Source organism: Elephantulus edwardii, unplaced genomic scaffold (assembly GCF_000299155.1).
Source record: "Elephantulus edwardii isolate Elephantulus edwardi_28Jun2011 unplaced genomic scaffold, EleEdw1.0 scaffold00024, whole genome shotgun sequence".
In the NCBI taxonomy this organism is placed as follows: Eukaryota; Metazoa; Chordata; class Mammalia; order Macroscelidea; family Macroscelididae; genus Elephantulus; species Elephantulus edwardii.
The window spans coordinates 20,584,904-20,597,955 of NW_006399774.1; the positions used below are offsets into that span (position 1 = coordinate 20,584,904).

The window sequence follows — 13,052 nt, forward strand, 5'->3', positions numbered from 1 at the left end:
CTTATTGCTATTGCTAAGACTTCCAAAACAATATTGAATAAGAGAGGTGATAGTGGGCATCTTTGCCTAGTTCCTGTTCTTAAAGGGAATACCTTTAACCTCTCTCCATTAAGAACAATATTGGCTCTTGGGTTTTCATAAACACTTTTTACTATGTTGATGAAATGCCATGTTTTTTTATAAAGTCCAGCTTTATGAATTATTTACTCAGCATACAGATTAAATAGATATAGAGAAAGAATACAACCCTGATTCACCCTTTTCTGATTGTAAACTGTGCAGTGTTCCCTTGCTCCATTTAGACAATAGGTTCTTTGTCTGGGTATAGACTCTGTATGAGCACCATTAAGTATTCTGAGATCTCCATTCTTCTCAGTGTTAGTCATAATTTATTATGATCCATGCAGCCAAATGCCTTTGCATAGTCAATAAAACACAAATAGACATTATTCTGGTATTCTCTACTTTCAGTCAAGATCCATATAAAATCAGAAGTTATATCTCTGGTGATATGGCCTTTTCTAAAATCAACTCGGACCTCTGTCAAAGTTTTGTTCTAGCTGTTAGGCGCCAGTGAACTGGGATGGACAAGCGTGGGCCACTTTGAATCAGATTTGCTATCCTGGGAATGAAAACTGAAGAAGAATGGTGTTTATTTCATAGTTATAAAGACAATTTCAAGATCCATCCTGAAGTACAATGTGGTGAGTGATAGGATACTCTCCATACAAATATATGAAGATCTGTTAATATGACTATTATTCAAATATACACTCCTACAACTGATGCCAAAGAGGAGGAAATTGAGGTGTTTTACCAACTTTTGCAGTTTGCAATTGACCAAAAATGCAATCAATATGCATCAAGAATTATTGGGGACTGGAAGCAACGAGGAAGAGAAAGGAATGGAAGACACAGAGGATAGACTCGATGACAGAAACAAGGCTGGAGAACAAATGATAGAATTATGTGTATGCAAAACCAAAAACCGTGAATGGCAGCTTTTAACATGGGCCTTACTTGATGGAATACACAGGAATCAGACTGACTATATTTGCAGAAAGAATTGTTGGTGAACACAATATCTTTAGCCAAACTCAGAACTGATGCCGATTGCAGAACAGACCATCAATTACTCGTGCAAGTTTAAATTGAAGCTGAAGAAAATTAAAACTAGTACATAGGACCCAAAAACCCCTTCAGTTTAACCCAGTTGAATTTAAGAATCATCTCAAGAATAGGTTTGAGGTATTGAACACCTATAATCAAAGACCAGTGAAACTGTGAGAGAACATCAAAGATATCACCTAAGAAGAGTGCAAGAGATCATTACAAAGAAGAAGGAATCCCCACTGCCTGGGACCTCCTAGTACAAGCCATCACCAGGCAGTCCTGGGCTTCCTACCTTCTGCTGTGGTGAAGAGAACGCCCAGTTGAAGCAGTATGCGGGCAAGCATGTCCTCTTTGTGAGTGTGGTCACCTCTGTGCAGTCTCCTGAACCGAACGCACTACAAGCAGAGCACTACGATTAGCCTTTTGGTCTAATTTTGTTAGTCTTTCCCTGCAACCAATTTGGAAAACAAGAGCCAAAGAAACACAGAGATCCTTTCTGGACTCAAGTGTGCTTGTCCAGCAGGGCTTCAATTCCCAGCTCTTTGAGAAAGGAGAGGGGAATGGAGAAAAGGAGCAGAAGATCTTCACTTTCCTGAAGAACTCACGCCCTTCCACCTCTGAGCTTGTGGGTTCAACAAGCCAGCTCTTTGGGGAATCCATGGCCCACGACATTCTCTGGAACTTTGTGAAGTTCTTCGTGGAACCTGATAAATTCCCTGTCATGAGCTGGCACCATCACACTTCAGTCAGCACTGCCAAGGCAGACATCATGGAGCATCTGGAAGAGTTCAAAACCCAGTAGGAAGGGCCAGAAAATGGCAAAAAGAAAACCCTGTCTCCCAACTGAATGACTTGTTGCACTAAACCAACCCAGCCTAAGTACCTACAATATGTCCAAACCACCCTGTACTCTGTGCTGCGGAAGCATCTCTCCCTCCCTCCCCCCTCTCCCTCCCCCCCCCCCCCTCTCCCTCCCTCCCTCCTTCCTTTCCTCTTCCTCTCCCCCTCTCTCTCTCCCTCCTTCCCTCCCCCTCTCTGCCTCCCCCTCTCTCCCTCCCTCCCTCTTCCTCTCTCTCTCCCTCTCCCTCTCTCTTCCTCTCTCTGTGTAATGAATTGATGATGGGAAACCTATCCCTCCAGTTCCTACTTGCTAAAGTATCTATTTCTCTTCCCATCTATTCCAAAGAAAAATCATCCTACAGAGTAAATGAACCGGGTTACAGAGAAACCAGAACAAATGCACTGGCTTTCAATCAGTTCAGACTCATTGTGACACCACAGGACAGAGCAGAACTACCACACAGGGTTTCCAGGACTGATATGTATGCAAGTAAAGTATATGTTTCTTCCTCAAAACAGCTGGTAAGTTTGAACTCCCAGTCTTTTGTAAACAGCTGAATGTTTCTCTAATTACCCTGTGAGCACAAAAAGGCAACACTCTCGGACAGCAATCCTCTTCCATCCTTAGGATTTAAGGTGTAAAGAAACCAGTAACTGCAAACAAGAATACCTCAGTCCCCTTTGTCTCCTGAAAATGAGTCATGCACCATGACACTTCCTCTCCCTCCACAGTCCTCTTCATGGTCCTGCTCCCTGGATTTCTCCTAGAGGCCCTCTGATGGCAGGGAGAGAGCCCAGACCACCCCTCACAGAAAGGGAGGAGCATATCCATGACGGGGCTCCCCAAGCCTCTGGGTGGGCTCCTACCAGAAGCTTCCCTGGGGTCTGTCCCTTACTGCTTCAGGTTACAGCACCTGGGATGAGATGTCGGTTCACTCTACATGATAGAAGCGCTCCTCTCTCTCTGGATTGTCAACTTTCAACCGACTCATATTACTATTTCAAACAATAACCATAACTTAAAAATCTGCTAAAAACTCAAAGAGGGGGGAGAAAGAAAAACCAAAATGGATATCAGAAAAGACTATGAAATTACATTGGAGTGTCAAGAAGCCAAAAACAAAAGAAAGAAATGCTGAAGGAAATGACCTGAACAGGAGATTTCAAGGAAAGCGCAAGAAAATTAAGAAAAATATTATAATGAAATGTGCAGAGAGTCGGAATCAGACAACAAAAGGTGAAGAACTCACTCAGCATTACTCAAGCTGCAAGAATTGAAAACCAAGTTCAAGCTCCAATTTGCAATACTGAGAAATGTTATGAGCACAATCTTGAATGATCCAAGAAGCATCAACAGAAGATGGGAGGGATACACAGAATTGCTCTACCCCCCAAAAAATTATTTGATACTGAAAAAATTCAGGAAGTACCATATGAACAAGAGTCAACAGTGACAAGTGGTGTGGTTCAAGCAACACTGAAGGCACTGGCGAAAAAGTAAGACTCAGGAACTGATGGAATTCCAATTGACATACTTCAACTAATGCAGGCAGCCCTGGATAGGTTCATCAGATTATGCCAGGAAATTTGAGGAACAGCTATCTGGTCAACTGATTGAAAGAGATCTCGATTTTTTCCCGTTCTCAAGAAAAATAATCCAATAGAATGTGGAAATTATCAAATACTATCTCATACAAGCAACTCCCAGGGTAGCAGCAGTCAAAAAATCAAAAGACATGTTGCATTCAAAAAGACAGCTTTCGGGATCTTTTCAAAGAGCTAAAATGTGAGGATCTAAGTTTAGAGACTAATATGCACCTGATGCAAGCTAAGGTATTTTCAATTTCATTGTACGCAACTGGAAGTTATGAAAGAAACTGGAAAGATGTGAAGATTTCTTTGAATTGTGGTGTTGGAGGAGAGTATCAGATATCTAATGGACTACCAAAAGAACAGACAAGTCTCTCTTGGAGGAAGTACTACTGGGGTCCTCCTTTGAGGCAAGGATGGTGAAATATCATCTCATTGGGGGGGGGGACACACATGTCAGGAAGGTTCAGTCCTTGGAAAAATAAATGATGCAGGAGTAGAATGTGCAGGGTTGTTGAAAGAGAAGACGACCCTCAATGAGATGAATTGGCACAATGACAGCAGTAACGGGCTTGAGCATCGCGGGGAAGGTGCAGGAAAATCCAACAATATCTGGCTTGCTATGAGATGTAGACAATTTGATGCCACCTAACAACAACGACAAGAGTCCCATAAGAATTTGTTTCTATCTATCCATGTAGCTATCATGTCCTTATCTTGAAGTTTTACATTATTTGCATGTATTTATTGTACTAAAGGATGCAGGACAATCCCTGCTGGCGTCCTCAGATGCTGCTGCGTACAGGAGAAGGCAGCACTGCTCAATCTTGCTCTGTGGAGCCTCCTGTTGCCACCACGGCATCAGCCCATCTCTTGGAAGGTTTTTCTTTCCTTTGTTGACCCTCTGCTTTTCCAAGGATGATGTCTTTCTCCAGGGACTGATCTCGTCTGGTAGCATGCCCAAAATATTAGACAGTTGCATGGGGGGAAAAAACCATTTTGAAGCAAGCTAATTGATAGAGACTTCAGCTTGGCTTCAACTCCTCTAAAATCTTAACTCATACAGACATTTCATTTTTCTAAACTGGACGTTCTGCAGAGATAAATGAAGACAGATGGCATCACCCAGAAGCTGGTTATCCTGATGAAACATCTCAGAGAATCACAGCTGTAAGCAACTGTGACCCTTTGACATCCTCCGTGTAGACAGGTTTGGGGGAGCGCGAGGCAGCATGTTAGCACAGCTGCTCCTCTGATGGGAAAGCTGACAGCGTTTGCAGGGACGACTTTTTGTTTAAAGCCTGCATCCCATTAGTTCTGATCTGAAAGGCTGATCGTGTGACTCTAATGTATTCACACGGCTGCCACGGGAAAGACTGCAATCTGCCTCAGTGACGTTGGAATCCAACGCCGTTCCATCCTCCCTATCTCGAACTTTCGCTCTGATCGCGGCATGCCATCTCCAGCTCAGAAGATGTCAAGTCACATGTAATCAACAGACAGTGAAAATAATGAAATTGGTGCTATCTTTAAAAAATAAAAGCCATCGAGTCCTTGTAACTGTCAAGCTATTAAAGCAGAAAATGAATGCCTCGGTTGTTTCCCTAGCACCGGATAAAGATTCGGGTGGGCAATGATAAATTGGAAGGGGAGAAAACTATCTCTTATCTGTACTTAGACTACGAAGTACTTGACAACTACTCCTGCATTTTCTGTGTGTCTGCAGATAAGGGGTGCAGAGTTCGTTTCTCTCAGAGTAGTTCATGGAATGTTCTTACATCATTCTGAATGAACACTTGCTCAGAAAGTCCAGGGACCATGGAGTAACATCAGAGGAAGAGATAAAGCCCAAAGATGGCAGAAGTCATGAGAGTGTGGTCAATTCAGAAGGGTTTACGGCCTGGATTCAGAAAATGATCAAGCACTATTAGACAATCGTAAGAATTCTTATTTATATTAGATCTGATTTGGTGGTACATGCACCAAAAATGATAAAATAAAATGAAAAGAATTACTATTTATAACAGCCCAGACTGATAAAAATGTTAAATAAGTAAGGATGAGAATTAAGTTAGAGGAGTCAATTTCATTCAATACTGAAGAGATATATTCATCTTCTGGTATCCGAGAATCCAGCATGAAATGAAACATGAAGGTTGAAGTCAGTAACACATGGGATGTTAAAGTTAATTATCATTCTACTCATTACAGTGTGTATAATGAACAAAGCAGTGTAATTAAAATTATTTATCAAATCGAACACGGAAATCAAAATATATATTTACAGGGTGCTAACATTTCATTAATATGACCACTCAAAATTTTGTCCTCTCTTTTGCCTAGGAAACAGTAGCGATACGACTCCTAACGCTGGCACCGGTCTTCACCTCTAGAGCAGGGATGAGGCCGCTCACGGCTGCTCTCAGGATGAGCCTCCTTGCACTCGTGCTAGGCTCCCCCCAGCAGGTGTGGGTGACCCACCCGTTAGGTGTTAGCGCTCGGATGTCATGAGAAACGTCCTCTGGTTCCATCAGCAGACACAATGCCCTCCCCACATGTCGCAGCCTGGTAATCCCTGACCCTGAAGTGTTGAAGGCAATCTCCTCATTGCTTCCTTCAGCCCTCAGATCTGAGCTACCTCTTGAAGAACCAGGATACTTCTCTCCCCCTCTCCTGCTCACTCTCTTGTGCTCTTTCTCTTTCTGTCTCTCTCATCAAGCTGATTCCAACTCATAGCAAACTTGACTTAGTTTCTGAGGCTGTCAATCTTACCAAAAGGAAGCTGTCTCTCTCTCCTGTGGAGCAACCTAGTGGATTTGAACCCCCTGGAGATGCAAAGCTTTTGATGAACAGCATGACACACTAAGTCCTATGCTGCCAGAACTCTCAGATACTTACCCTCAAAAATCTCTCTTTTCCTTTGAGGTGGAACTGACTCTTCTCTGGCCCTCAGTGGATTTTCAGAGGCTGCGAATTGATGGGGGCAGAATGCTCCTCTTCCTCCTACGGAGCAGCTGGTAGACTCCTCCTGAGACACCATCCTTAAGCTGGCAGCACCACTCCCTACAGATTACTCCACCAGAGTTCCTGTTCACACACTAATAACCAGGTTAGAGTGGACATTTTCCCCGAGAATTTCTGCTGAGAGCAATAGGCTTCTAGTTTAAAATCCTAAGGAGATATAGCTGTCATTGTTAGAGACCTAAACAACTGAATGCTCAGAATTGTGTTATTGTTGTTGTTGTTGTGTACCATTGAGTTATAACTGATCCATAGCTGACCCCTCAGTTGGTTTTCAGAAGCAATTAATAAAGAGGAGGATATTGTCCATCCTTCTCCGGGTATTAAAGTTGTCTGTGATTCATGACAGCAAATCTAAGCACGCTTGGATCTGGTATTTTTAGGATTTCTTGACTCTCAGTAGTTCAAATATCCTCATCGCTCCAAGGAGAGAAATATGGGCAGTCTGCTCCATAAAGATCCTTAGTCTCAGAAACCCAATGGAAGCTCACAATAAGTGAACCAAACCCCGGAAAGTGAGCGTGCACTTTTGGAGTTGGTCTTGGGGAGCCAATGGTGACACTGGCCTGGGCTACCTGGTCTCTGCTCCATAGCATCTCTCATCCTCTAGCCAACAACCTGCATGTCAACCAGAAAAGGCAAAACTTAATGACGCCTCAGCTCAGAAGTGACACATACAATTTCAGATACACTCCATCAACCACTGCTAGTCACTGGATTCCATCTCTAGAGGAAAGAAACCTGGATGTTGGCTTGCAAAGACTGACCCACGGAGGACAGGTTGTGAGGCCACTATTACAAACAACCCAACAATGTGACTGTGTCATTCAACGAATGTCACATTCAATGTGTCAATGTGTGCATTCAACGAATGAAGAGGCATTGCAGAGCCCCATCATTCTGGCCCTGCTGGGCCAGGATAAGAAGATGGTTCTTCTTCATAAATACAGGGAAGTCACTGAACTTGAGGTAATTTATGCTCTAAAATATGATTTAGGAATACTATATGGGGAAACGGGTTAGAAAGGCCGAAGCTGAAGCAGAGTAATAAGCTGGATGTAATTGCCACGACAGGAGCCGCACTGGATGGTGGCTTCAACGGGAAGTATGAGAGTTAGAGAAAAGTCAATTAAACCAGGAAATATGTTTAAATAAAGCTGATAGGCCTTGCTGATGTATTCACAGTAGGGGGTAAAAGTAGAAAAGTGCAGGACGATGAGGTTTGGTGAAGCAATTGAAATTTCCTTTTGGACATACTCGGTTTTTGATGTCTCCTACTTACCCAGTCGGAGATGGCAAGTAAGCCGTTAGATGTTTCAGTGTGGAGGTCGTCAGCGTTCTTAACGCTCTAGTAGCCACATGTTAATATTCGTGGAAATGCAGCCTGTGTGCGTGGACTGCTAAGGGGCAAGATGAAAGGATTGGAGCATCATGGCCAAAATAGAGGAAATTGGAAATAAAGAGCAGAACTCACAACTCCCTTTCTCATCTTCCTCCTGTTTAAAACTTGATAGTCGGAGCTAAAAGTATTGCCTTGTGGGATCCAAATCTTAGGCAAACACACTGCTTCACTTTCATCCAACCTTCACTCTTAGGATATTACTCAATATTGAACATTAAAAACAATAAACATCTCATCAACATTTTTTTTAAAAAATTACTAATGCTAATTTTTTTTTTTTTTAAGTTGTGGTGGCCTTTCATTGAGTTTCTGATGCCGTAACTATAACTCGGGGGAGACTGACTCATCTTTGGCCTGGGGAGTGATTGGTGATTCAAACTGCACACTTCCTTATTAACAGTCCAACATGTAGCACACTAAGCCACAGAATTCCTGAATATTAAGGAGAGTTAAAGTATTACTATATTCATATGAACCTCTTCATCTGCTAATAACATTAGTCTTATCTCACAGAACACCTGTTTCTATCCAGGCAAACTTATCTGAGAGTTGACAGCTATGGTACAGACTCTGTCCCAAACATGAGTGCTAAGATCAACCAAATAAGCCTCGAGCTGCCCACTCTAGTCTACTCCACTAAGAGCTGTTTCTAGATCTCACAGGGCTCCTTGGAAGCAAAGAGGGCCAAGTTCGTCTCTCCTACTTTGGGTAGGTAACTAGGAGAGGCTATTCCTTGGAAAGGGACATCATGCTTGGAAAGATGGAAGGTCAGCCAATAAAAGGAAAGACTTCCAACGTGCTAGGTTGATACGGTGACTTCAGCAATGTGCTCGATGTAGTCAGAGGGGGTGAGGATGGCTCAGAATAGGGCAGGGTTCAGACCGGCTGTTCAGAGGGTCACCATGAGTCACACCCGACTTGATGACACCTTGCTCTGACAGTCTTGCTCCAGCCAGACTCCTCTCTACCCACCATGGCATCTTTTAAAAATATAATATATATGTATATTATTTTTATTTTATTTTATTTTATTTACAAGATAAGTATAGACTTAGACATAGTTTTTTCATTATAAGACTAATATCTGGCTGATTGACTCTTGTTGCATAATCATTTCTTATACAGCTCAGAATCCTTTACTATTATTCATGAAACTGTTCATAAGGAGGCTTTTGTAAGAGCACCTTTTTGTTTTAGATACACCAGTTGGCTTTCGTTTCAAAAATGCACCATCTAAAGAGGATAAAATTAATGCACGGGACCACCATGGCTTCTTATAGTCTTTCTGCCCCTGAAGTTCTCGGACACCTTCAGTCTGCTTTCACTGGTCAAATTCAGACTCCTTATGCTTGAAATTCCATCAGGATGCAATATCCGACCAACTATTATTAAGTCACAATGAGCTGCAATCCAGTTACAAGCCCTCCAAGTCACAGCTACGAAGCCAAGGGCAGCGTGGTTCCTTCCACCCTCCAGAACAAATGGAACTTAAAATCTCCACCTCAGGGTTGTCATCGTTCTACAGAGAGGATGCAGAAAGTTCATAATGTATTTGTGCCTCAAGTTGAAGATTAGCTTTTGCAACTAATGTACCTTTGTCACTCACTTTCATGTCTGAACAACTCAGTCTTTCTTTTTCACTCTATGAGAAGAAAGCTGGCCCATACTAGGTGTAGATAAACAAATGTAGTTATGTTAGCACGTGCCCTGTGCATAACTAGCTAGCACCTACAACAGAAATACAGTCATTAAAATGCAAGAGTTACACACCGAGAATTCAACGGGTCATTCTTTCCAAGTCTTTCCCAGTGCCCTTGTTCCCACTTGAAGCCCTCCTATAATTTTCATGGAATTCACCAGCATACTTCTTGTTGTCCGTCTTCAAACCACCACCAAGCCCACTTGAACATAATTCTTTAAGGTCAGGGATCTTAATCTGTTTTGTTCACTGATGAAGCCCAGGTGTCAACACGCACTTCAGAAACGCCAGGTAGTGGCTGAGTGGTAAGGAATCGCAGAGTCAAGACAGCTTTAATCCATCAGCAGCTTCGGGTGAGAACAGTGGGCCGTCTCCTCCCCCGGTGTGATTTCTGCCTCTGAAAACCTGCTGGAGGGTCAGCTATGGGTTGACGCCTACTCGACAGTATACAATAACAACAGCAAATAACATATCAAAGGAATGAACTGAATTAAAAAAAAAAATAGGTTAAAAGTTTGGGGAATAGCAAAGAAACAGAATCAATCGCCCCAGCTATCACCCCCAAAAGGAGCAGAGGGAGGAAAACTATGGTCTTATTTTCCTATGTCTTCCCTTGTATCGTCCTGTCTTCTGAATTTTTGCTTAACATTGTTCCCAGCACTAATTGATTTCTTTGTATTTCACCTAACTCTCTTCCAAGAATCAATTATTTGCTCATGAGGTGGTTGTTGTTCTTGCATGCTGTCAAGTTGTGACTGACCCCTAGCTGACTCTCGGGAGGGTTTTCAGAGACAGGTAATTGAAAGGGAGGAGATTGCCCATTTATCTCATGGAGCAGCTGGTGGATTTGAACTGCATGCCTTTGGGATGGCAGCACTTGTTGCATTTTAAAAAGTATTACTTTTTATAATATTCCTCCATTTCAACTCTTATCCCAAATATTTCTATTCTCTATTCTTTGTCTCAGTGTTTTCAATTCCTTGACTCACAGCCCAGCCTTGGATGTCTTGTTCCAGGACATCTGGATTAGAAGAGATTAGCCTATCATCCCAACCATACAGTGGAGACGATGACTTTTAACACTCTGCCCAGTTAAATGGGAACCACGTCCCCAGCTCTCGTGGCCCATTTCAGGAGCTTCCTTCAACCGTGGATGGCACTGAGCTGATCCTGCGTGTGGACGCAACACAGTAGCCCGGCCCTGTGTCCGAGATTCCATGGACTCATTCTGCAGCACCATGAATTCCCAAGTCCCTGAGATACTGCGTGGCAGCGGTGCTGTGTGCTGCGGCCTTCAATATTCATCGGTCAGCCTCTTCTATTCCTAGTAGCGGGTTCCAGCACTGACTTTCCTTTGTTGATCTTCAAAGATAATTGGCTTCCAGAGTATCTGAGAACTAAATGGGGGGAAAGGAGAAGAGAAGAGAATTTCCCCCAAGGACCAGTGATCCTACAATCTTATCTACCACATTAACCCATATTTACATATCCTCTGAAGTACATTCAAGTTCACAGTAAATCATTTACTACTTAAAATATTCTCCCCCTCCTCCCATCATAAAGCCGGGAGAACTCGGAACAAAATGCATACAGATTAGCAAAGTCACAGATATTCACTCTCATATGACTCATTTTGTCTTGATGAAAGTTTAAAAGTTAATTTTGTCTCTTTCAGGAATTTCCTTTCCAAATTACTCAGTTGATCATCATGGTGTTAAAAAGCTGTAGGGAACTGCAAAGCTATTAAAAGTGTTTCTATTCATGATTTATAACCTAGATAAGGAAACAAAACACGTCTTCATGAAAACTTGCCTTTTCATGAACAACACAAGGTAACCTATTGTGACTCAGAGGAAAGAAGAGTTGAACTTAATCTGAAATTCTTTTCTGGAGACTTTGATGGCGTTGACTCTGACTCCCGACATTCTGGTGCAGATCAGAGTGCAATGGTGCTGCCGCCACTGGACTTCAAGGGCTGATTTTTCAAAAGCAGATGATGAGAACTTCTTCTCTTTTTTTTGGGAAGGAAGCACCTGTAGGTGGACTTAAACACCTATCCCTTGGTTAGCAACTGAATTTGTTAACTATTTGTACCATTCAGGGACTCCATACAATTATGAGACCAAAGATAAACTGAACAGATGAGATATGGTTGATGCCTTAAAAATTCACTCACCTTGAACAAATGAGATGAAATGGAAGGACGTGGCCACACTGAAAGCAATACCAGCCACTTGCTAGGAGGCGATGATTGAAGTCAAAGGATTAATTTCTTTAAATTCAAAGCATTTATTTATTTATTCATTCAGGCTATTAATCTATTCATTTATAATGTTTATTGACTGTGTTTAATGCAATGGATGCTATGAGTGCAGAAAATAAAACTGTGAACAAAATCAATCATTTCTCTTTCATGGAACCTACATTTCAGTGAGGAAAACATAAAAAGCATGGCTGTTAAGTAATAATCTGAAAGTAGTATTAGGAGCTAGGAAAGAAATGAGCAGGGTTATTGAAGAGTGAGGGTTGGCAGAGCCTTCAGAAGAGAACCAGAAACAGGGAATTCCACAGAGGGGAGCAGCCAGGGCAGAGCCCCTGGGGGGTGTCCCGTCAGAAGGCTGACTGGTGCACCAGACATGAAGACATTGCGATTGCAGACCCAGACGTGGCCAGAGTTTAAAGGGGCCAAAACTTGCCCAGGAATCAAGAGCTTGGTGGTCACCTGCAGGGTAATCATAGCACAGTTCAGCACATCAAGTCAAAAGGTTATATAATGCATTTATGTTTACAAGAGAACATTCACGTTAAGATGTAGAAAATAGAGTAGAGGAGACACAGAGATGTGGCTACGCTACACTCTGGAGGAAAGACGGTGGCATTTTGAGGTGGCTTCAGTTCCTAGATGACATCCCAGTGGGAGGCAAGTAGATTTTTTTCTTTCTTATGGAAATGCATGGCTATGTCTGTAGGCAGAGAGAAAGGAGCAAATGGTGAGAGAGAATGTTAAGGTAAAAGAGAGCCAAGCAGCAGAATTAACAAACTTAGATCCTGAAGGGAGATGCCAGTTGGAAAGAGAAGCCTTTGAAATGAGGTGCTGCCTTTCTCTTAGTTGGCAAGGAACGCAAGTACCTGACTGAGCACAGAGAGTGTGAGTTAGAGGTGGATCCAGTCAGGATAGTGCCCAGATTTCCAGCTCCAAGCACTTCATCCATTTCTTGTCCACCTTGCTGGCTCTGTGACAAGATGAGGAGAAGCAAGTGTTGTTCCAAAGGTGTCAGAAGATGATAAAGGCTTCTGCTCAGCTGCCGTAGATGTCCCTTCAGGAAAGACCAACTGCTAAGAAGGAACTTGATGCTTGGCAAGAAGAGGACCAGCTTTGATTCTTCT

General features: G+C 42.6%; 1 pseudogene; it reads left to right on the forward strand.

Moving 5' to 3' along the window:
* The window catches only part of LOC102863443, a 159,040-nt pseudogene extending 157,125 nt beyond the window's left edge, over positions 1-1,915 (forward strand).
* Positions 1,916-13,052: the final 11,137 nt, after the last annotated feature.